Source organism: Pristiophorus japonicus, unplaced genomic scaffold (assembly GCF_044704955.1).
Source record: "Pristiophorus japonicus isolate sPriJap1 unplaced genomic scaffold, sPriJap1.hap1 HAP1_SCAFFOLD_490, whole genome shotgun sequence".
NCBI lineage: Eukaryota > Metazoa > Chordata > Chondrichthyes > Pristiophoridae > Pristiophorus > Pristiophorus japonicus.
The window spans coordinates 236,781-260,646 of record NW_027254396.1 but is presented as its reverse complement, the minus strand read 5'-3'; positions in this window follow the sequence as shown (position 1 = coordinate 260,646).

The following is a 23,866-nucleotide window of genomic DNA, read 5'->3' as shown; positions in this document are numbered from 1 at the left end:
AGTGACTGGGACAATGGGCAGAGCATGCTTCACACACATTCTGTCCATTTGAACCTCAAAATTACAGAGTCCTGTGTACGTCATAGGATTTGTGTATTACAGGTGGCCCCCTGCCTGAAACAGGCGGTCATTCTGGCCGCCCATCTCAGGACCCTACCCAAGATGGAGGCAGCCAGAGCAGCAGCCTAAACAGGGCAGTAAGTGACCTGACGCCATTTTCTGCCGTTACCGTCCCATTTACGCTAAGTGCAGCGAGTTAAAATTGGCCCTGCTGTACCTGATTGCAGCCCGACTGTCTGGGATCAGATTTGAGTGTAGCCATAGCCTTTTCTGTCTACACTGAGGGCTGAAGGGAGCAGGAACTGTTGAAAACCATTACATCCCTCAAAGGAGGAGGACGCATATCATGATTTACAAAAATTGTGCACTGCGAGTTTGAGATTCCCAGGGCCTGAGCTGGAGGGTTGTGAGGAACCAGGACATGCACATATACAAACACTGCACTGGCACTTTTCAACATTCCGGAAAATTGGATCTAGATCACCACACTACAGGACAATAGGGACATTCTACCATGTGGGTCTTCGCATTGCTGGATTAAGGTAAAGGCCAAAACTGATCCACCTGCTCCCTCGACCTAATTCCCACCAAATTGCTGACCAACCAATCCAAATTCCTGGCCCCCATGTTAGCTGACATTGTTAACGGTTCTCTCGCCACAGGTACAGTCCCCACCCCCTTCAAATCTGCATCATCACCCCTCTCCTAAAAAAAAACAACCTTGCAAAATACGGCCCCACCTCCAATCTCCCTTTCCTCTCAAAAGTCTGGAATGTGCTGTCAACTCACAAATCCATGCCCATCTTTCCTGGAACTCCATGTTTGTATCCCTCCAATCACATTTCCACCTCTGCCACAGTACCGAAACGGCACTCATCAAAGTCACAAATGACATCCTATGTGACTGGAAACATGGCAAACAATCCCTCCTCATCGTTCTCAACCTGTCTGCAGCCTTTGACACGGTTCACCCCACCATCCTCCTCCAACGCCTCTCCTCCATCGTCCAGCCGGGTGGGACTGCACTCGCCTGGTTCCATTCTTATCTATACAGTCGTAACCAGAGAATCACCTGCAATGGCTTCTCTTCCTGCTCCTGCACCGTTACTTCGAGAGCCCCCAAAGATCTAACCTTGGCCTCCTCCTATTTCTCATCTATATGCTGCCCCTCGGCGACATCATCCGAAAACACAACGTCAGGTTCCAGCTCTAAGCTGCCGAAACCCAGCTTTATCTCACCAGTACCTCCCTGACCTCCCCACTGTCTCTAAATTGTCAGACTGCTTGTCCGACATCCAGTACTGGATGAGAAGAGATTTCCTCCAAGTAAATATTGCAAAGACCGAAGCCATTGTCTTCTATCCCCGCCACAAACTCCATTCCCTAGACACCGACTCTATCCCTCTCCCTGGTAACTGGCTGATGCTGAACCTGACTGTTTGCAACCTTGGTGTGGTATTTGACCCTGAGATGACCTTCCGACCACATATCCACACCATCACTAAGACCGCCTACTTCCACCTCGGTAACATTGCCTCAGCTCATCTGCTGCTGGAACCATCAAACAGGCCTTTGTTACCTCTAGACCCTCCATAAACTTTAGCTTATCCAAAACTCTGCTGCCCATATCGTAGAAACATAGAAACATAGAAACATAGAAAATAGGTGCAGGAGTAGGCCATTCGGCCCTTCTAGCCTGCACCGCCATTCAATGAGTTCATGGCTGAACATGCAACTTCAGTACCCCATTCCTGCTTTCACGCCATACCCCTTGATTCCCCTAGTAGTAAGGACCTCATCTAACTCCTTTTTGAATATATTTACTAAATTGGCCTCAACAACTTTCTGTGGTAGAGAATTCCACAGGTTCACCACTCTCTGGGTGAAGAAATTCCTCCTCATCTCGGTCCTAAGTGGCTTCCCCCTTATCCTTAGACTGTGTCCCCTGGTTCTGGACTTCCCCAACATTGGGAACATTCTTCCTGCATCTAACCTGTCTAACCCCGTCAGAATTTTAAACGTTTCTATGAGGTCCCCTCTCATTCTTCTGAACTCCAGTGAATACAAGCCCAGTTGATCCAGTCTTTCTTGATAGGTCAGTCCCACCATCCCGGGAATCAGTCTGGTGAACCTTCGCTGCACTCCCTCAATAGCAAGAATGTCCTTCCTCAGGTTAGGAGACCAAAACTGTACACAATACTCCAGGTGTGGCCTCACCAAGGCCCTGTACAATTGTAGCAACACCTCCCTGCCCTTGTACTCAAATCCCCTCGCTATAAAGGCCAACATGCCATTTGCTTTCTTAACCGCCTGCTGTACCTGCATGCCAACCTTCAATGACTGATGTACCATGACACCCAGGTCTCTTTGCACCTGCCCTTTTCCTAATCTGTCACCATTCAGATAATAGTCTGTCTCTCTGTTTTTACCACCAAAGTGGATAACCTCACATTTATCCACATTATACTTCATCTGCCATGCATTTGCCCACTCACCTAACCTATCCAAGTCGCTCTGCAGCCTCATAGAATCCTCCTTGCAGCTCACACTGCCACCCAACTTCGTGTCATCCGCAAATTTGGAGATACTACATTTAATCCCCTCGTCTAAATCATTAATGTACAGTGTAAACAGCTGGGGCCCCAGCACAGAACCTTGCGGTACCCCACTAGTCACTGTCTGCCATTCTGAAAAGTCCCCATTTACTCCTACTCTTTGCTTCCTGTCTGACAACCAGTTCTCAATCCATGTCAGCACACTACCCCCAATCCCATGTGCTTTAACTTTGCACATTAATCTCTTGTGTGGGACCTTGTCGAAAGCCTTCTGAAAGTCCAAATATACCACATCAACTGGTTCTCCCTTGTCCACTCTACTGGAAACATCCTCAAAAAATTCCAGAAGATTTGTCAAGCATGATTTCCCTTTCACAAATCCATGCTGACTTGGACCTATCATATTACCTCTTTCCAAATGCACTGCGATGACATCCTTAATAATTGATTCCATCATTTTACCCACTACCGATGTCAGGCTGACCGGTCTGTAATTCCCTGTTTTCTCTCTCCCTCCTTTCTTAAAAAGTGGGGTAACATTGGCTACCCTCCACTCCATAGGAACTGATCCAGAGTCAATGGAATGTTGGAAAATGACTGTCAATGCATCCACTATTTCCAAGGCCACCTCCTTAAGTACTCTGGGATGCAGTCCATCAGGCCCTGGGGATTTATCGGCCTTCAATCCCATCAATTTCCCCAACACAATTTCCCGACTAATAAGGATTTCCCTCAGTTCCTCCTCCTTACTAGACCCTCTGACCCCTTTTATATCCGGAAGGTTGTTTGTGTCCTCCTCAGTGAATACCGAACCAAAGTACTTGTTCAATTGGTCCGCCATTTCTTTGTTCCCCGTTATGACTTCCTCGTAACTCGCAACAAGTCCCATTCACCCATTACCTCTGGGCTCTATGATCGACATTGGCTCCCGGTTAAGCACGCCTCGATTTTAAAATTCTCATCCTGATTTGCCTTCAACTGCCGAGGCGCTTAGCTCCGGAAATCCCTCCCTAAACTTCTCCGCCTCCCGAGCTCCCTTTCCTCATCTAAGAGGCTCCATAATATCTACCTCTTTGACCAAGCTTTTGGTCAGCTGCCCTGCTGGCCCAGAAATTCCGGCCTCCCCGGAAGTACGGAGTGTCTACGGACCCAGGAATGTATCGCAAAGCCCGGTTTTCAGCGCTCATTGTGATCTGTCAAGCTCCAGCTGAACAGATCATCCGCATATCAGGAGGGAGGACATTTGCAAAGGCAAGATTCTGGTATTTACCCACATCTTGCCCAGCAAATGTCCTCAAAACTCTTGCACCTGATAAAAGCAGGCGCATCGCCTACTGTTACAGGCGTAAGTGTCTTAAAACACACTTAAAACATAAATAATAACAGTAAAAATACACATTTTATTTTTAAAAACCCTGCCCACTACATTAAATTTAGTTTAAACCATAATTTAAAAAAATGTTAAAACTCGGGAAAAAATTTTTTTCTCCAAGATATTTATTAACTTTAATTTCAATTAATTTTAGTGATGTGAGGTGTGTTTTTTATTTTTTATTTGGTGTTATTGTGTTTGTGTTTTTCTCAATTAATAGCAATGAGAACTGGTAGATCCAGAGTTCCCATTGCTATTAATTGGGAATATTGTACCTGATTGGTTGAGCAGACACATGTGACTGCACCTTCTGCGTGGGAATCTCGAGGACGGGAGCGCGCTTCGCAGCACGGGAAGAGAAGGCCTCCCCACCGGAATCCGGGGAGCCTCCGGGACCACCAGGTAATTTCGTAAAAATTCTCCGGTCGGAGGCAATTGCCGGCGGGAAGCCTCCGACCGGAATTTCAGGGGAATAGCTCCTTATGTGGCTCAGCGTCAAAGTTTCTCACATCTCCTCTTGCTGCACTTCCAGTGTTTCTCAGAAAAAGCTCAAATGTAGATTATGTCTGATGGACACCAAGATATTTTAGCACTTCTGCTTTCAGATGATGGTTTAAATGGCAATGCCCTGAACTGGTGACCTTTACGGGTCCGCTAGGTATTCCTGCCCTAAACGTGCTCTCAGACCGGGCGCTTTTATACAGATCTCTTTGGGTTTGTAGATATTCACTGTCGGTAGGAGCCCATGAGTGAAAGTGGCCTTCAGCTCCCTGGAATACTATTGGGTACAGTAAGTGCTGGTGTTGGTTAGTTCCCCAGTGCAGTCTAACCAGTTGCAGACACCACAAACTGTTCTGTAGAATCTTAAGCTCCTATTTATGTGGGAAATGGATATCCGATTTGCATACAGGAAGACCTGGACAACATTCAGGCTTGGGCTGATAAGTGACAACACACAAGTGCAATGACCATCTCCAACAAGAGAGAGTCGAATGACCTTCCCTTGACTTTCAATTTCATTACCATTGACAAGCACCCCAACATTAACATGCTGGAGCTCGTCATTAATCAGAAACTCAACTGGACCAGCCACATGAATGCCGTGGCTACAAGAGCAGGTATTCTGCGATGAGCAGCTCAGCTTCCCCAAAACCACTCCACCCCCTAAATGGCACAAGTCAGGAATGTGATGGGATACTCTCCACTTGCCTGGATGGTGCATCTGCAACAACACTCAAGAAGATGAAACCATCCACCATCTTAAAAATCCACTCCCTCCACCACCAGCAGATCACGGCTGCAGTGTGAACTATCGATAGTTTGCTTTGTAGCAACTTATCAAGGTTTCTTCAACAGCACCCCTCAGAAATTATACAGCAAAGATAACCTGAAACTAGAAGAAAGATGACACATCTCATTGTGTTTGGAAGTAAAGGGGCTGAAATTGCCCTATTGCACGGGGCCAGTTAGTATCGCCGGCACCAACGTTGCGATAATGAGTTGGCGGCACGGTGGCCACATCGACCTGCGTGGAATTGCCCATCTCTTCACCGGTGGCCAGACAGCTTTGCGCTCCGCTCCGGTGTCGCTCGTGACTCTCTGCGTACGCCGATAATGAGATCATCACCATGCGCATTGCCTCGAGACCGTCCCTCCAACTAATGCTTGTCAATACCAACGACAGCTTTTGCTGTCAGTTTGAAGTCATCAGGCTGCAGCGCTGCCGAGATTTAAAGGCACGCAGGTTGAGATATTTTTTGTTGAACAAATTTTTCCACACTTTGAAATGATTTTATGTTTTGGTTCTGCCTCGGCAACCATTGATTGCTGAGCCTCAGTTTCCCTTGGCTTTCTCTGCAAATCATGGGCTCGGTGTTTGCAGTGGACCACCTGCATCCTCACCATCGGAGGATGGTTCGGGGAAGATAACGGCACTGTGATTTAGCCAAGCAGAAGCATTGGGAGAGGGAAAGAGAAAGGCTGCCACTGGGAGAGGCCCATGGAGAGAATCATGGAGAGGCCCATGCTCCAAGGATCAGAGAGAGGGACAAGGAGAGGGACAGACAGAGGCAGATTAAAAGGAACATGGAGAGGCAAACGGAGCAACAGCAGCAGGAGGCTTCAGAGGGACAGCAAATGCAGGACCAACATCAGGAGGTCCATGAGGGTGTGGGCAGAGGAAGATGATTTTGCAGATGTACCAACAGAAGGCCGTACGCACCCAGGGTCTTTCGCCAAACATTTTCCTACTTCCACTTCTCTGAGGAGCAGTGTGTCCGAAGGCTGCGATTTACAAAAGACATGGTGACGGAGCTGTGCCATCTGATGTAGCCAGACCTTGAGCCTCAAACAAGGGTGAGAATGGTTCTCTCAGTGGCAGTGAAGGTCGCCATCGCCCTCAATTTTTATGCCAATAGATCTTTCCAGGGAGCCACAGCAGACATCTCCAACATCTCCCAGTTTGCCACCCATTGCTCCATTTGTCATGTCACAGATGCTCTGTACAGAAGGCGGATGGAATACATCTCATTCCCCATGACAAGACAGAAGCAGCTGGTAGAGGTCAACAGGCTTTGTCATGATGGCATGCTTTCCCATGGTGCAGGGTGCCATAGACTGCACGCACGTCACATTGCGGGCTCCACACCGAAATCGACAGATATTTCAAAACCGAAAAGGATACCACTCACTCAATATCCAGTTGGTGTGCGACCAAGACACAAAATAATGGCCGATAATGCCCGCCATCCTGGCAGCAGCTATGATGCCTTCATCCTGCGCCAGACCGGTGTGCCAGCTCTGTTCCAGTCACTCAATGCCGCTCCTGGCTGACTCCTCGGAGACAAGGGCTACCCGCTGTGCCACCTGTCTCATGACTCCCCTCTGCAAACCCATCAGTCTTGCCCAGCATGCTTACAATGACAGTCATGCCGCCACCAGGAGCATCATTGAACAGGCCATTGGAGTGCAGAAGCAATGGTTCTGCTGTCTTGACCGCTCAGGAGGAGTCTTGCAGTACTCACCTGACCGGGTGTCCCTCTTCCATAAACACGTCAATGAGCCCTTCCTTCCATACCACATGCCCAACAATGAAATGACAGACAAGATGACAATGAACATTTATGTGTAAAAAGTGCAACACCAACATGACATATATCATTCACCCATGTGCATCTCCTTATATCCCCTTTTATGTAAACCTACTCTACTACCATGCCGCAGTGTCTCCCCTGTGGCTGCAGCATGGCTGGTGAAAGGCTGCTGTGTTTCTGGGCCAGAGACTACAGATGGCCTTCTAGGACACCCTCAACCAGCTCTGGGCCTGGAAGGCCCGGGTGCAGACTGAAACACCTCAGGTTGGGCGGTGACAGTCTGGGCTGGCTGGGTAACAGCCGTGGATAGTTGCAATGACGGAGTGGCAGTGGTGGGATCAGAAATGTTGTCGTCCTGAGAGAGGACAGCAGGTTCCTTCTCCACTGAGCCAGTGCCACTCCCCCGGGGCAGCACCTCAGCCTCCTCTCCAATCTGATGGAGCACAGATTGCTGGGCTGCTGTGGCACCGTGTGATTCTCGGTGGACCCTGATGGACCCAGCACCGATGGCAGCAGACAGAGCTTGCATGGCATCATGCTGAGACTGCATGAGAGCAGTCTGAGCATCCATGCGAGCAACCATGGACTATTGGAGCAGCAAGATGTTGCGTTGCTTCAGCCTATGCCCCAATAGAAGCTGCCACATTGCCCACGAGACGCCTCATGAGGTCTGGCTCCGCACCGTCTGTCTGGGAGTCCACCACCATCTGCACACTGGCAATGATGAGCTCCATGATATGCGCAGAGCTGTCTACAATGTGGGAGGCATACCCCTCCACGTTCCTTACCACTTGCGACAGGATCTCGAGCACCCTTGCCATTGCCCATATCATGTTGGAGTGCAAGACCATCAACCTTTGTTCAAACGCCTCTCCAACTAAGTCCTCATCTGAGTCCTGTGGAGCAGAACTCGTGCACGCACTCGTCCTCCGGGGAGCTGGCTCCCGATCTTGCCTTCCCCCTTGACCCTGCTGTGGCCCGCTAGGCCCCGGTGCAGCACACTGTGCAGACCCCTCTCCTAAGCTCAACTGCAACGACCGCGTTCTCCCAGTATCTGAGCTGGTGCGTGCGAGTGCGAGAAGCAGTGACGTGGTACATGCATCGTCCTCCTCCTCCTCCCTCTCCTCCTCCTCCCCCATTTCTTCTCCCTGCAGACTGGGTTGTGGGGGTTCAGGAACAGGTTGGGCTGTGCCCAGGGCATTGTCTGAAAGCACAAATGGTACAAGAGTGAGGTTAAGGTGAGGGAAGGGGGATAGGCATGCAGGAAGAAAGGTGGTTGGAATGTGCAGCAGCTAAATGATAAGGGCTCCTGCTTAAAGTGGAAGGTGGGATGAGAGGAAGGGTTTCACTTACCAATGTTGGCCCCAGCAGGCTCGGCGGTCCCCACTGCCGTGGGGATGGCCTGCTGCCGGCCCATCAGGTGAAGTACTCGCTCCTTCAGATCTGTGAGCTGGGGCAGTTCAGGCTCCCCTTGTCCTATTTGCTGCTGCTGCAGCTTGTTATGTGCCATCTTGGTCTGCAAAAGAAAGGAAGCTTGGTGGTGCACTTATTTATGTGGAAGGAATGGGCAGCTTAAGCAGCTGTGATTCTGAGCAAAGCATCAAATGAGCCAACAACTGTGAGTAGGCCCACATCCTGAGTTAAATGCTGGTTTGCTGAGTGCACAGAGGCTGCCTTGTAAGAGTTGTGGGAACAGGCAGAGACTCACAGGTTCATGGGTAAGAGTTGGGGGAACATGTAATCACTTGCACCACACGAGTGAGGTTGCAGAACTTTTTGCGACACTGTGTGGGTGTACGGTCAAGGACGGAGGTGCCCGACACCTCGGTGCCACCTCTGCCCAGAGAGCTCTGAGAAGCTGTGGAGTGGTCCTCCCAGCTGGAGGGAGAAGGATGTGTCTCCTGTCTCCCACTGTCCCCACCACTGTCTCCAATTCTGTGTCTGAGAACTGCTTGGCCCTCGTACTGGCTCTCCCAGCTGCCATGATGACCCTCAGTAAGCAGCTCCTGAACTATGAGGAAGAGAATCAGCAGAACAAACCTGCAAGGCATCCCCTTTAAGAAGCCCAGTGACCAGGTGACTGGTTATGAGTGAATCAAACTCACCTGCAATTGGCTGCTCATTTCCACCATCGCCCCGGCAGCGCTCCTCCAGCGCCACACGGAGGCCACTTAGTGCTCCAACAGCGCAGCTCTCAGATCTCACAAACAAAGTTCTGAAATTACAAACTTCCTCCCGCCCATCTCAACCGGCGCTAACTTTTCAGTTAATTCAAATTCTGCGCTCCAAACCCAGCGAGGGGCAATTTCATCCCCTTCGAGTTTACTATCATTACAGTGCTGACAGGGAAGGAAGGGGCGGGCCAGCTCCAGCCCAGCACCTCCAGACTCAGGCAGGGTTTGAGTAAATTTAAACAATCTTTCCTGGATTGAAAAAAAACTATTTAGTTCTCAAATCCCTCAGACAGAAAATAGGACACCATCCTGTAACTTCTGCTTATTCTCTCTACACTGAGCTTGAAGTTTACTATTGTCCTTGGTCAGGTGGTCTTTTTCACGGCCTGGCCTCTGCAGCACCAGGAATGGACCCCAAACCTTAGCGGACTTTACCAGCTATAATTACTTACGATTTATCTGTCTGCCAGGGATGGCCCTTTCCGAGACAGGTACGGGACGCTTAAAAAAAGTCACTTTAGATTCCTGACTTTGCTCGCCACTGATGGATTCTGTGCAGGTTTCCAGCTCACGCTTTGTCTTAATAATTACTAGGCCCGACAGTCCAATGTCAGCAACTTTAATACTGTATTAATATGGAACCTTGGTGTCCCACATTCAGTCTGCCCCCTGACACCCTTTAGTGAACAATCCATGTCACCGGTCCGACCCCTGACCTCACGCTTGGTCACAGTGCAAAACTACAGCTGGAACTGGTCCCCTTTCCTGTCTGTGCTTCAGAAGGACACATTCTTTGTTACCGAGCAGCCTTCCGTTACTTGCCTTCAGTCATTTTTTTATTTATTATAATTTCACAAACATAGTTATAAGCATTCACATTATAATTAATCTATTCTATTAGTCACTCTTGCTGAAGCTAATATTGTGCTCAATAACACAAAGATACAAAGATCCTGTTATTTCCTTATCCTGTTAAAGATTTCTTGTTGGCTGACCACAACGGCTGTTTTAACAGTGAATGCCTTGATGAACTATCTGCAGTGAAGTTCCTGTTTGTCTAACTCAGGCTTACTTCTCTATCCCATAATGTAGATTAGCCATTTTATGTCAATGTATTTAGCCACTTTATGTTGATATATGTCTGAAACCTACAGTACATACACAGTGGAATGGGAGAACACACTCAATGAATGGGAGTACACACTCAATGGAAAGATGCTCAAAGTTGTGGATGTATTATAAAATTATAATAATGAATAGTCAGCATGGATTTCAAAAGAGAAAGTCTTGCTTGACCAACCTCATTGAATTTTTTGAAGAGGTAACAGAGAGAGTAGACAATGGTAATGCAGTGGATGTAATTTATCTAAATTTTCAAAAGGCCTTCGATAAGGTCATCATCATCATCATAGGCAGTCCCTCGGAATCGGGGAAGACTTGCTTCCACTCCTGAAGTGAGTTCTTTGGTGACTGAACAGTCCAATACGAGAACCACAGTCTCTGTCACAGGTGGGGCAGATAGTCGTTGAGGAAGGGGTGCGTGGGACTGGTTTGCTGCATGCTCTTTCCGCTGCCTGCGCTTGATTTCTGCATGCTTTCGGCGTTGATAATAGACTGATGAACAAGGTCAGAGAATGCGGAGTCAGAGGACAAGTAGCAGAATGGATAGCTAGCTGGCTGCAAGACAGAAAGCAGAGAGTAGGGGTAAAGGGTTGCTACTCACAGTGGCAGAAGGTGGGTAGTGGTGTTCCACAAGGATCAGTGATGGGACCACAGTTGTTCACAATTTGTATTAACGATTTAGACTTTGGAATCAAAAACACAATTTCTACAGTTGCGGATGACACCAAATTGGCTTGGTAGTCAATACTGAGGAGGACTGCAACAAATTAAAGGAGGACATGAATAAACTTGCAGAATGGGCATATAATTGGCAAATTAAGTTCAACACAGATAAATGTGAAATATTACATTTTGGTAAGAAGAATAGGGAGGTCACATCACTTGGAGGGTTAGAGTCTGGGTGGAGTAGAGGAATAAAGGAATCTCGGAGTACAAATACACAAATCACTAAAAGTAGCAACACAGATTAGCAAGGCCATAAAAAAAACAGCACTAGGGTTTATTTCTAGAGGGAAAGAATTGAAAAATAGGGAAGGTATGCGAAACCTGTATCGAACCTTTGTTAAACCAAAGAGTACTGCGTACAGTTCTGATCGCCATATTATAAAAGGGATATAGGAGAAATTTCTTCTCTGAGGGTTGTAAATCTGTGGAATTCGCTGGCTCAGAGAGGTGTGGAAGCTGGGACATTGAATAAATTTAAGACAGAAATAGACAGTTTCTTAAATGATAAGGGGTTATAGGGAACGGGCAGGGAAGTGGAGCTGAGTCCATGATCAGATCAGGCATGATCTTATTGAATGGCGTAGCAGGCTCAAGGGGCCATTAGGCCTTCTCCTGTTCCTATTTCTTATGTTCTTATAAAGGTACTGTCGAGGGTGCAGAGAAGATTTACAAGGATGATACCAGAAATGCGAAGGTATACATATCTGGAAAGGCTGGGTCTTTTCTCTTGAAAAAAAATAGATTCAGATGAGGAAAGACGGGAGGAGGCTCTAGTGGAGCATAATCACCGGCATGTCCTGGTTGGGCCGAATGGCCTGTTTCTGTGCTGTTTATCCTATTAATCCTATGAACAGAAAGACCTGTGGATTTAAATACAGAATTGTGTGAAAATCTGAGTGCAGATAAATGAAGCTTATAAAAAAAGACCAATAGTATATTGGGCAGCCCATTATAGAAGGGACATTAACGCCACAGAGAGCAGAAAGCAAATTCACCAGGGTACTGGTGGGGGAAGTGGTGGCTACGAGTCCAACCCATCATCAAAAAACAAGTGTGAAAATATCTTGGTGTCCATCAGACAGAATCTATAGTTGTGGCTTTTGAGAGAAACACTAAAAGTGCAACAAAAGAAACTGTTTGAGCAAAGAAATCACATTTCTTTAATCGCCTCTCAAGACAAGAAGTTCTTCCAGCTGATAATATGGAACTAGATGCCACTTATCAAAATGTTGGTGATCTTTATCCTGATCAACGAAGAGGAGACAGAGGAAAACAGAAAGTGGTGAAGCCAGGTACACATCAGTGATCTGATGTTTATGTATAGTTGTATAGTTTATGCAGTTTGAGTTAATTAGCTCGAATTCACTAACACCCTCAGATCAATTAACAACAGTGAAAAGGTCATTTCTCATTGGTTGAGAGAATGTGTTGTCAGTAAATTCGATTTCTTCAGAAAAACTGATGGATTTTAGAGCTGAACAGTGAAATAAAGCAGTGGGGTCATAAACCCCCGTGACCATCCCTTTAACTGATGGTGTTAACACACAGTGAATAAAGCAGTGGGGTCATAAACCCCCGTGACCATCCCTTTAACTGATGGTGTTAACACACAGTGAATAAAGCAGTGGGGTCATAAACCCCCGTGACCATCCCTTTAACTGATGGTGTTAACACACAGTGAATAAAGCAGTGGGGTCAGAAACCCCCTGTGACCATCCCTTTAACTGATGGTTTAACACACAGTGAATAAAGCAGTGGGGTCAGAAACCCCCTGTGACCATCCCTTTAACTGATGGCGTTGTTGGCTCACGCTGAAATCTGTGAGGAAGGTGTTGAAGTAAAGATGCTGGATGAGGGATGGTGAAAAGTTGAAGAAATGATGAGGATAGAGGTGTGAGCTGAACGAATGGTCTTTATTCCTTGTACCTTGCAGATTACCCGAGTAAATGGTACTTTGTGTCTGATGTTTGTAACTGTCCATAATGTGCGTCACTTCAATTTTGCCCAGTTTCGATCTCTAACCTGCTGTTGATGAATAAACATAAGAAATAGGAGCAAGAGTAGGCCATTCAGTCCCTCGAACCTGCTCCACTTGTTCTTGAATTGAAGAAATGTGCGTTCGATGGGCCCAGTCGTGCAAAGTTTTAAAATTCCGGTGTTGACAACAAGACTCGGCTCCTCTGCCTCTTCTTCAGGTCCAAATGAGAAAAGGTTTGGAGCCTTTTCCACAAGGCGGTTCCCTCTAATCCTTTCAGTGATGACTTGCACTTACACTTTGCAGAACATGGTGTGCGATCAGCAGAGCCTGTCTGAGGAAAACTGTCATCTCTGGTCATCTACATTCTCCTGGGTCTCTCCATCCTGCTGTCTGTAGTCATTCTTGGCACTGCAGTTATACTGTGTAAGTTTGGAGACATTTTAAACTTTGGACCTTATTGTTGCGAATTCTGCAAAGGTAGTTAACAAAGCCAATACAGCGATGTGCATAAATTAGCATGTATTAATAATGTAGGTACTGGGCTGGAATTTGCTGAAACAGTAACTATTAATGTACAAATTGGCCGACATCCTGTGACGAGGAAGAGACAACCTGTGATTTGCAAATTGCCGCAAGTTGCTGGATGATTTGCGCCGCTCCGCCGTGAGATTCGCAAAAACGATATCTCGTCCTGAATCTCCCCGTTAGTTTCCTGACGTTTCTGCATTTGCGTATTAATTGTCCATTAAACTCTGCTCAGAAAAGTAATTAATGGCGTAGGTACCCTTTTAACAATGTGATAATTGTTAATCAGTGCCAGTCTACCTCTCTGGCCCAGAAAGTGAATAATTGAATGGAGAAGTCTCATTCCTTCAGGTATTGAATTGTTTTTGGAGATTTTACAAATGTTATATTTAAAATGTAAGTTTTTTGCTTACTTTTCCTGCCCGTCCCTTTCTTCACTCTCTCGTAATCCAATCTTTTGTTGGCATTGAATACACACAGTTCTCAGTCATTCATAGTTCTCAATCCTTAAATCTCCTTGGTTAAGGATTTAGACATTTGGTCCCGTTGTCCATTAAGGTTGTGAAATTGTCGCAATCGGCGGCCGTAATCTTCTGGGGCCGGTCCTTTTATTGCCTGGCCCGGAAGACCTGCCGTGATGTGAAATTGGGCCTACCGCCCATCAAAGGGAGCAGAGCGCTGTCTCCAGCACGCCACTTCCTTTGGGGGTGGTGCCGGAGCGGTAGCATGGCGCTGAGTCCAGAGCTACGCGGACACTCCGTGTAGCGCCTATGTGCTACAATGCCCCTCGCTTTTCATTAAAGGGGAAGGCCGCTGTGCACACTGCATTGCCTTTTTGTGGCCACCACTTGACCATCAGGGCAGAGTGAGATCAGGCCGGCAGCCCGGCACACAAGACGGAATGTCTGGCTGTACGATGACGTCACGGACCATGCTAGGGCCGCCATCGTCGAGCTAACACGCGGGTCAGCCAACGAAAAAGATGGCGGCCTGCCAGCTTTGCAATCAGGAGGCACTATCAGGGCTATAAAAAGGGGCAATTTCACCCCCTAAGGTCCTACAATGCCCCATTGCACTTGCCGTACCGCTATGAGCTCAAATTTCCAACAAGTTACGGCGCAAAAAACCTTTGAGCTGAAGGGGGCAGGAAAAGTCTAACTACCTGCATACGGTGCGAGTTGCCCCACTCCAGCAAGATTTGACCCAATATTAATTCAGTAGTGGGACCGGGGACCAGAACAATAAAGGTGATCCTACTCGACAGTATGGGGCAGGACATAGAAACGTAGAAACATAAAGGGGAAATTATGCTTGACAAATCTTATGGAATTTTTGAGGATGTAACTAGTAGAGTGGACAAGGGAGAACCAGTGGATGTGGTGTATTTGGACTTTCAAAAGGCTTTTGACAAGGTCCCGCACAAGAGATTGGTGTGCAAAATCAAAGCACATGGTATTGGGGGTGATATACTAACGTGGATAGAGAACTGGTTTGCAGACAGGAAGCAGAGAGTCAGGATAAACGGGTCCTTTTCAGAATGGCAGGCAGTGACTAATGGAGTGCTGCAGGGCTCAGTGCTGGGACCCCAGCTCTTTACAATATACATCAATGATTTGGATGAAGGAATTGAGTGTAATATCTACAAGTTTGCAGATGACACTGAACTGGGTGGTGGTGTGAGCTGTGAGGGGGACGCAAAGAGGCTGCAGGGTGACTTGGACAGATTAGGTGAGTGGGCAAATGAATGGCAGATGCAGTATAATGTGGATAAATGTGAGGTTATCCACTTTGGGGGCAAAAACGCGAAGACAGAATATTATCTGAATGGCAGCCGATTTGGAAAAGGGGAGATGCAACGAGACCTGGGTGTCATGGTTCATCAGTCATTGAAAGTTGGCATGCAGGTAGAGCAGACGGTAAAGAAGGCAAATGGTATATTGGCCTTCATTGCTAGGGGATTTGAGTATAGGAGCAAGGAGGTTTTACTGCAGGTGTATAGGGCCTTGGTGAGGCCTCACCTGGAATATTGTGTTCAGTTTTGGTCTTCGAATCTGAGGAAGAACGTACATGCTATTGAGGGAGTGCAGCGAAGGTTCACCAGACTGATTCCCGGGATGGCTGGACTGACATATGAGGAGAGACTGGATCAACTAGGCCTTTATACATTGGAGTTTAGAAGGATGAGAGGGATCTCATAGAAACATACAAGATTCTGACGGGACGGGACAGGTTAGATGCGGGTAGATTGTTCCCGATATTGGGGAAGTCCAGAACTAGGGGACACAGTCTTAGGATAAGGGGTAGGCCATTTAGGACTGAGATGAGGAGAAACTTCTTCACTCAGAGAGTTGTTAACCTGTGGAATTCCCTGCCGCAGAGAGTTGTTGATGCCAGTTCATTGGATATATTTAAGAGGGAGTTAGATGTGGCCCTTATGTCTAAGGGGATCAAGGGGTATGGAGAGAAAGCAGGAAAGGGGTACTGAGAGGATGATCAGCCATGATCTTATTGAATGGTGGCGCAGGATCGATGGGCCGAATGGCCTACTCCTGCACCTATTTTCTATGTTTCTAGCTTTCTATGATTCTGATCTGTGGGGATGTGAAGAACTGCAATGTGACTGCTGGCTGCGATTAGTGCGGAGCCAGATCCGCAGAATTTCCACCCATTTCAACTTCCCTGGGAAACTGTGCTCAATGGAGGGGCTGCCCCGCTCAGACCTGCCCCATTATATCGCACTGACTGGGGGCATGTCTGGGGCTTTCCAGGACACGGCAGGAATTCTGCCATGAATAATGAGCACAGAGGTGATTGATCCTGAAGGGACTGATTACCTTCACAGAGTTTACCCTCTGTTCCCTGAGCGGCAGGTCAACATTTTCAAACACTTTTCTTTGATTTTAGCTTCTGGGCCCCATCATGGAGTTGCAGGGAGCCACTCCTCAGTCCACCTCCATTGGGGAACGTCAGCTGTCTGAATAATGTTTTAGCAAACGACCCGTCCACAGGCCTCTCTCCGGCCTTTCTCTTCTGTCTACTCCCCTTCCCATCACCCAGTCATGTCATCTTTCATTTCTCAACTCTCATTTGGCCCCTCAATCCCTACTCCAACCCAGCCTATCCTCCTGGCACTGTAGCAAGTTGTATTCCCCTTGGATAAGCCCACAGCTTTCCTCTGTGCTTCTCTGGAATGGTCTATCGAGGAATCTTTCATTGCCTGCTCACAAGTAGCAACCCAAGCTGCTTCATCCTCTTCCTTCCCACCCAGTGCACCGCCACGGACAAACTTCGCACCAACTTCCCATCCCGATCACCTCACATAGTACTGCTCCCTTGGACTTTGCCTGTGGATAAACAATCACTGCTCTTCTCCACACCTCCCTCGAGAATGTCCACTCACTCATGAACAAGGTCCTTGCCATCTTCGACCTTATTGTGGATGGTTGCATTGACATCATGGCTTTCACTGAAACTTGGCTCACTGGGGTGAGACCTTGCCCCTTACTGAAGCCTCCCTGCCTGGCTTTTCCCTTCACCACCTGCCCCACCCAAACTGCCAGGGTAGTAGTGTGGCTCTTACCACAAATTACACCTTGGTCTCTCCCCTATTCGTCTGATACCTCGACCACTCCATGACTCTTATCTCTCTTGTTACAATTTGGCTTCTGTACCAACCCCACCCAAGCCTTATGCCGAATTTGTCATTAACATAGACATCCTGCTTTCCTCTCTCAGCCTCTGCACGGACAATTCCTCATCCTAGAATCATCGAATCATAGAAATCTGCAGCACAGAAGGAGGCCATTAAAATCACCATCCTTGGTGATTTCAATCTCCATCTCAGCAATCCTCGCTCTCTTTCCTCTCAATTCACTGCCCGCTGTGTTTCCCAAACCTCTCTCTCCATAGAAATCCCCTACCCATATTCACAGCCAGACACTTGATCTTTCCATTTGATCACTGATTAGGTCATTTCCAACCCATTCCTTGCACCCCCTAACTCCTTATGCATCCATTGCTGAAAAAAGTTATTTTCCAAGTTACCGACAACTGGGACTAAAGGTGGACAAGTCCCCAGGACCTGATGCATTGCATTCTAGTGTTGTGGAAAAATATTTCCGAGACTGTATTTAAAGAGAGGTTTATTAAATCGGAGACAAAGCTTTGTGAGAAGTGTTAGAGAACCGCGCCTGCTGAACCACTTTCTCAATTTGAAATCGCCTGCGAGGTTCCTTTATCTTACAAATTACGTCACTTTACATCACGTGCCTTAGCAACAGTCCTTATATCCAGTCATTGCATTGCTAGGTTTACAAAGCTTTTCATACAATTACCGTTCAAGGCTGGGCTCTTGATATAAGCCAGCCTCGCATTGTGACAGGCCATTATAAACAAAGAAGAGGCCTAATTCCTCTGTTTTCACAGAAAAAACAAGTGGCAGGCTTCTTATAACCAGTAAAGGCAAGCATACAATAATGCATCAGTATTGTCTCTTACAAAATTCATTTGAGGTGGACAAATGTTTGGTATACGAGTCAAGTGTCCCCCTAGGCTTTATTATGTCCAAAAATCTGCTCCAACAGTTCCCCCTTTTGGTCCTGGAGGATGTTCACGAAATCCAGATGACCACAATGATGGTAGCATGGTGTTATATATATATACCGTATATACTCGCGTATCCTACGATCTCACGTATCATGCGACCTCTAAATTTTCGTCCCCAAAACATGATTTTATCATATATCTCATGTATCATGCGAGTCACTTTTTTGAGATACCAGATGACACTAGGCTAGGCTTTCAAACAAGTTTAACAAGTACCCAACACGTAACAAGTACCCTAACACATAACAACGATCGAATACAGACCTTAACAACCGAATCATGAAACGAAAAAGGATGGATGAACGATAATGGCTGCAAGATTTGGCTGAAGAGAGTTTGGGAATCAAGAGCAGGTGGTTTACGACACCAAAAAAGTTTACTTGTGTGGGATATGTTTAGGTCATATCGAGTGGATTCTGTTGTGAAAGCTGTTCGCGAATCGAACACCGATATAGCAATCATTCCAGCTGGCTTGACTAGCGTCGTTCAGCCTCTAATAATGCAGCAAACTTCAGAGGGAGTTGTGGGTGGCGATCTCTAGACCACAGCAAAGATACAGTACAAGTGACAATAGAGGCTGCAATCCAGCCCAGGAGATACCTGCCGAGATTCAGCGTGGATACGGTCTGCTTAACAGCCTAACAGCCTAATCTTGGCACCCGCAAATTTTGTATCTCGCGTATCATGCTACCCCCCAAATTTAGGTTACAATTTAGGTCTTCAAAAGTCGCATGATACGCGAGTATATACGGTATATATATATATGGCCTTTGGGGTATGTTACTTCCCTGATGTTCCGTATGTCCACCTTGTCCGTAGCTCTAGGCTACCCTTCAAAGATAGTGGTCAGTGTCAACATCGTCTGTTTCTTCATCCTTTGTGTCTTCAGGTATTTCCATCAGGTGTACTTCTTCTTCGGCGATTACACTGGCTACTGGCATCAGTCGGGCCATCATAACTTTACAGCAGATATTAAAACACCCGATAATCAGACAGCAAGTAGTTATTATTACAACCAGAATAATTACTCCATGCATAAGATGGGACCCCCAGGATTCCCCTAATAGCCAGTCAAACCAGCCAGGTCCTCCCACTGGCGTGGATAACTTCTTTACCTCCCTTCTTATGTGATCAGCGAGGTTGGTTATGTTTTCTGAATTATCGGGAATGTAAGTGCAACATTCAGCTCCAATTAAGGCGCATGTGCCCCCACTTTGTGCTAATGTATAATCTAGGGCCATTCGGTTCTGGAGTACCATTGTGCGTATGGCTACCATTTCAGCCGTTATGCCCTCCATTGCTTCAGCAGTGTCGTTAGCTATCCGTTCCAGTACCCTCTCTAGGTTACGTAATTCATCCATGGTGCGTCCTATCCCGAATGACCCCAAATAGCCTCTCTACCGGGGTAAGATCTCGTCTTAGTCGATCTGGCGTTTGTACTTCTGCTAAAGTACGTACCCGTCTGACGAAGGGGACCACATATCCCAAATAACAGGACCCCCTCCAGTCCTGAGGCAACCAGGGGTAGGCCTTGTGCCCACACACAAAATAAGTGCCACTGTATGCTGTTAGATTCGATCCCAATCTCTCTCTCTCAACCCCCGTCGCCACCTAATTTTAGGCTCCCAGTCCTGGCTACAAAACCTGTTTTCTCACCAGTCAGGTTTCTAGTGAAACAAATGTCAGCGGTGGGCCTTCCAACTCCTGAGGTGTTGGTCAAAACCAGGAACAGGGGTCGTACCGACCTATTATATTCCGGCTGGTACCATCCGTCAAATGCATCCAAAAGGTAACCCCACCGATCTCCATGTTTCTTTATCCCCACTCTGGTTCCAAGTATCATTTAATTCCCCTGTACCGTTTTGTCGCATTACCCACTCCGCTACTTCCGAAATGTTAAGGGAGATTGACCTCAAGGGGATGCCTCCTTTGCTATGTATGGGGATGTGCGAACATACCCAGCAACTAGAAAGGTTCCCAATTTGCGCATAAATATAAGACATGTACAAAAAGGTATTCACATGTAACTCTCGCTTCGGTCTAGCTAGCAGGCCGGACCGAACACGAACTATGATAATCGCACCGATCGCAACATATAATTTCATCTTATTACTCTATATTTAACAAATAGTCAAAGGCAAAATGGCCGTATGGCTTGCTTGAAGAATCTCTCGCTGTCAATCTGTAAATGGACAACAACAACAACTAATACGTGTGCTGAACGGCTGGTTCAAAAACCTTAAGCTGGGATCCAATGCTTCCATTGCCCGTTCCCTTTAATATCGATGCAGGCACAAGTATCCCCACTGATTATAACCTCATATGGTCCTATCCATTTTGGGGCAAACACCGGTTTTCCCGGGAGGACCCTTACCATAACGCGACTTCCCGCCATCGGAACTTCAGGGAGCTTTGTAAGCTCTGCTTCCGCATCTCTTTCTTCCTGATTGTCCCTAACTAATTTACGCATCCCTTTTAATTGAGTACTTAGTTCCAAAACATAGCGTTTTATTTTGTATTTTAATGGGCCTACATCGGCCCCACCTGTTATGATGTTCTCTGGTAATTGCATCGCCCTTCCTGTCATTAGTTCATAAGGGGTTAATCCGGTTGTCTGGTTTGTTGTGGCTCTTAACTTCATCAATATAATGGGTAGTACTTCCGTCCACGTTTTTCCTGACGTTTGCATGGCCTTTGCCAGGGCGGTTTTAAGGGTACGGTTCATGCGCTCTACCGTTCCAGAACTCTGCGGGTGGTAGGGGATGTGGAATTTTTGTTTTATGCCCATCACCTGGCATACTGTTTTTACAATCTTCCCGGTGAAGTGGGTGCCTTGGTCGGAATCTATTTGAAGAGGCACTCCCCATCGGGGAATCACCTGCTCGGTCAATATCCTTGCCACTGTTGAGGCAGTGCAATCACGTGTGGGGAAAGCTTCCACCCACCGGGTAAATTGATCTATAATCACTCGGCAATATCTTTTTCCATGGGATGGGGGCAAAGGACCTGTGAAATCAATTTGTACGTGTTGGTGTCCCATTTTAATTTTAATGGGCCTGCCTGGATTATATTGTGCGCACGTAACGCATCGATGGCAATGTTTGGCAATATCTCTCCCCATCCCTTTCCACCACCAATCTCTCCCAAGACTCCCGGTCATGGCCTCTCATCCTGAATGAGACAGGCCATGGTGCAACTCCAATGTATACATTCAGGCGCCATTACCTTGTCGTTTCATCTCCAAACGTTATCCTTCCCTTGCGTTGCGCCCTGCTTTGTCCACATACCTATTTCCTCCTCAGAAGTGTCCAGGTGTAGTTTCTCAATACTTATCTGTTCGTCTCGGACCCCAGCGGCACTGACTGAGGCTTCCTGTTCTAATGCCTTCTGGGCAGCTGCGTCTGCAGCTTTATCTCCCTGGTGACTCAGCCAATCTGGACTGGTTCGGTCCGGTTCCCTTTGGTGGGCTTTAATTTTAATAACCGCTACCTGTTTTGGTTTATTACTGGCTGCTAAAAGAGCTTCTATTTTCAGCTGATGTCAACTGGTATTTAGTAAGTTATGTCTTTTTCCATCACAAACTCCCCTTTTTATTTTCCCAGCACCTAATTAGTGCGTTACGGCTTTTTTTTCTTCGGATCACCTTTCTTCAAATTAGGTTTTGTATTTTACACGGAGGGCTCGTGACTCCGTAAATTTGTTAATTTAAAATCATCAGACAATCGAAGACACTTTTTCTTTCCAATCGTTCAATTTGTTTACTTTCAAAATTGCGTCTTTATTTTTTTCTTTTCTCCATAACTAGAACAGAGTCTAGCACGTAGGCTTTGAGGGCTGCTTTTCGTTATCTCCAATTCCAGTTGCAATGTCGTTAAAATGTCTTTTCTAAACTGCCAAAGCTTGCTGTTTTAACCTTTTTTCAAAAGTCCCTTTTACACCTTCGCAGATAGTTCGCCACTCGTCCAGGAGTTTGACCTGATCCCTGAAGGTATTTCTAGATTGTTTCCAAACCTTTTAGTTTTATTTTCAAACCTTTTAGTTTTATTTCCTCCTTTTTTCTTTTAGAGACCAGATTTAATTTAATTAATTTTTTTTTAGTTTCGAATCCATCTCAGTATTTTGCTGTGCCTTCTCTTAATATCTCCGAATCCCACTTCAAATTTTTGTAATGCCAAACTTTATTTAAAACCCTTTTTTTTTACTGAGCTAGAAGCTTTCGTGTCAAGGTTTTACACAAAGGAAAATGGGAGCATTTTAAAAGGCATTCTTTATCTCATTCCTCAACGAAATTTATGTCTTTCAACCCAATGTAATCAATCATTGCATGTTTTCTTTCGACAAGTAAGTGAGCGTGTCAAATAAATTCTTCTTTTTTCAACTACCGGGACCATGTATTTTTATAATTTACTCAACAAACCTATCCTTTGTGCATTTCCTAGCTCTGTAACTTATCATCCGAATATATCCACACCTGCGTTCCTAACTTAAAATGTCTTAAAACTTCCCACATACAGGACAACTTTCACTCTGTTTGGAAAAGTGGGTAGAGCTGCACTAATTTTCCAAACAGACTTTCAGAAACATTCATTCCACAGTCAAAAAATCACACAGGACTCTCACTCAAGACAGACATTCACAAAAGTCTCTCTTCATTCAACAAAGCTTATTAATTGGTTGGCCAGCTCTATTTTTGGATCCATATGTCGCTTAAGGTAGTCACTATCAGCTTTTTATAGCATTATGTAATTACGCAAGTTACAATGAATTAATTAACGACCCGGGCGGCCCGCGTTTTACATTCCCTTCCTTACCTTCCATGTTCGCCAGTCTCGGACGTTTCCCTTTGTTCCTGTAATACTCACGGCCACGACTACTCTGTGGGGACCTTTTGTCTTCGCAACAAAGCTAGCGTGTTTCCTTACCACCGGAGTTTCAGCTCTAGGTTGGAGTGATCAGCTCCCTACTGCACCGACCTTATTTACTAAAGGGAAAAAATCAAACTGGTTAGTCAGCCTCCTCCCGCTATCTACTTACTCATACCTTATACACTATCCCGTCGTGCCCGTACACCTCTCTTTCAGTCTCTAACACCAGATTCCAGATACTGTATTAATTGATCACGTCTGATCAGACAGTATCCTGTCGTGACGCCATTATGTTGTGGAAAAATATTTCCGAGACTGTATTTAAAGAGAGGTTTATTAAATCGGAGACAAAGCTTTGGGAGAAGTGTTAGAGACCCGCGCCTGCTGAACCACTTTCTCAATTTGAAATCGCCTGCGAGGTTCCTTTATCTTACAAATTACGTCACTTTACATCACGTGCCTTAGCAACAGTCCTTATATCCAGTCATCGCATTACTAGGTTTACAAAGCTTTTCATACAATTACCGTTCAAGGCTGGGCTCTTGATATAAGCCAGCCTCGCATTGTGACAGGCCATTATAAACAAAGAAGAGGCCTAATTCCCCTGTTTTCACAGAAAAAAACTAGTGGCAGGCTTCCTACAACCAGTAAAGGCAAGCATACAATAATGCATCAGTATTGTCTCTTACACAATTCATTCGAGGGGGACAAATATTTGGTATACTAGTCAAGTGTCCCCCTAGGCTTTATTATGTCCAAAAATCTGCTCCAACACTAGGGTCTTAAAAGAAG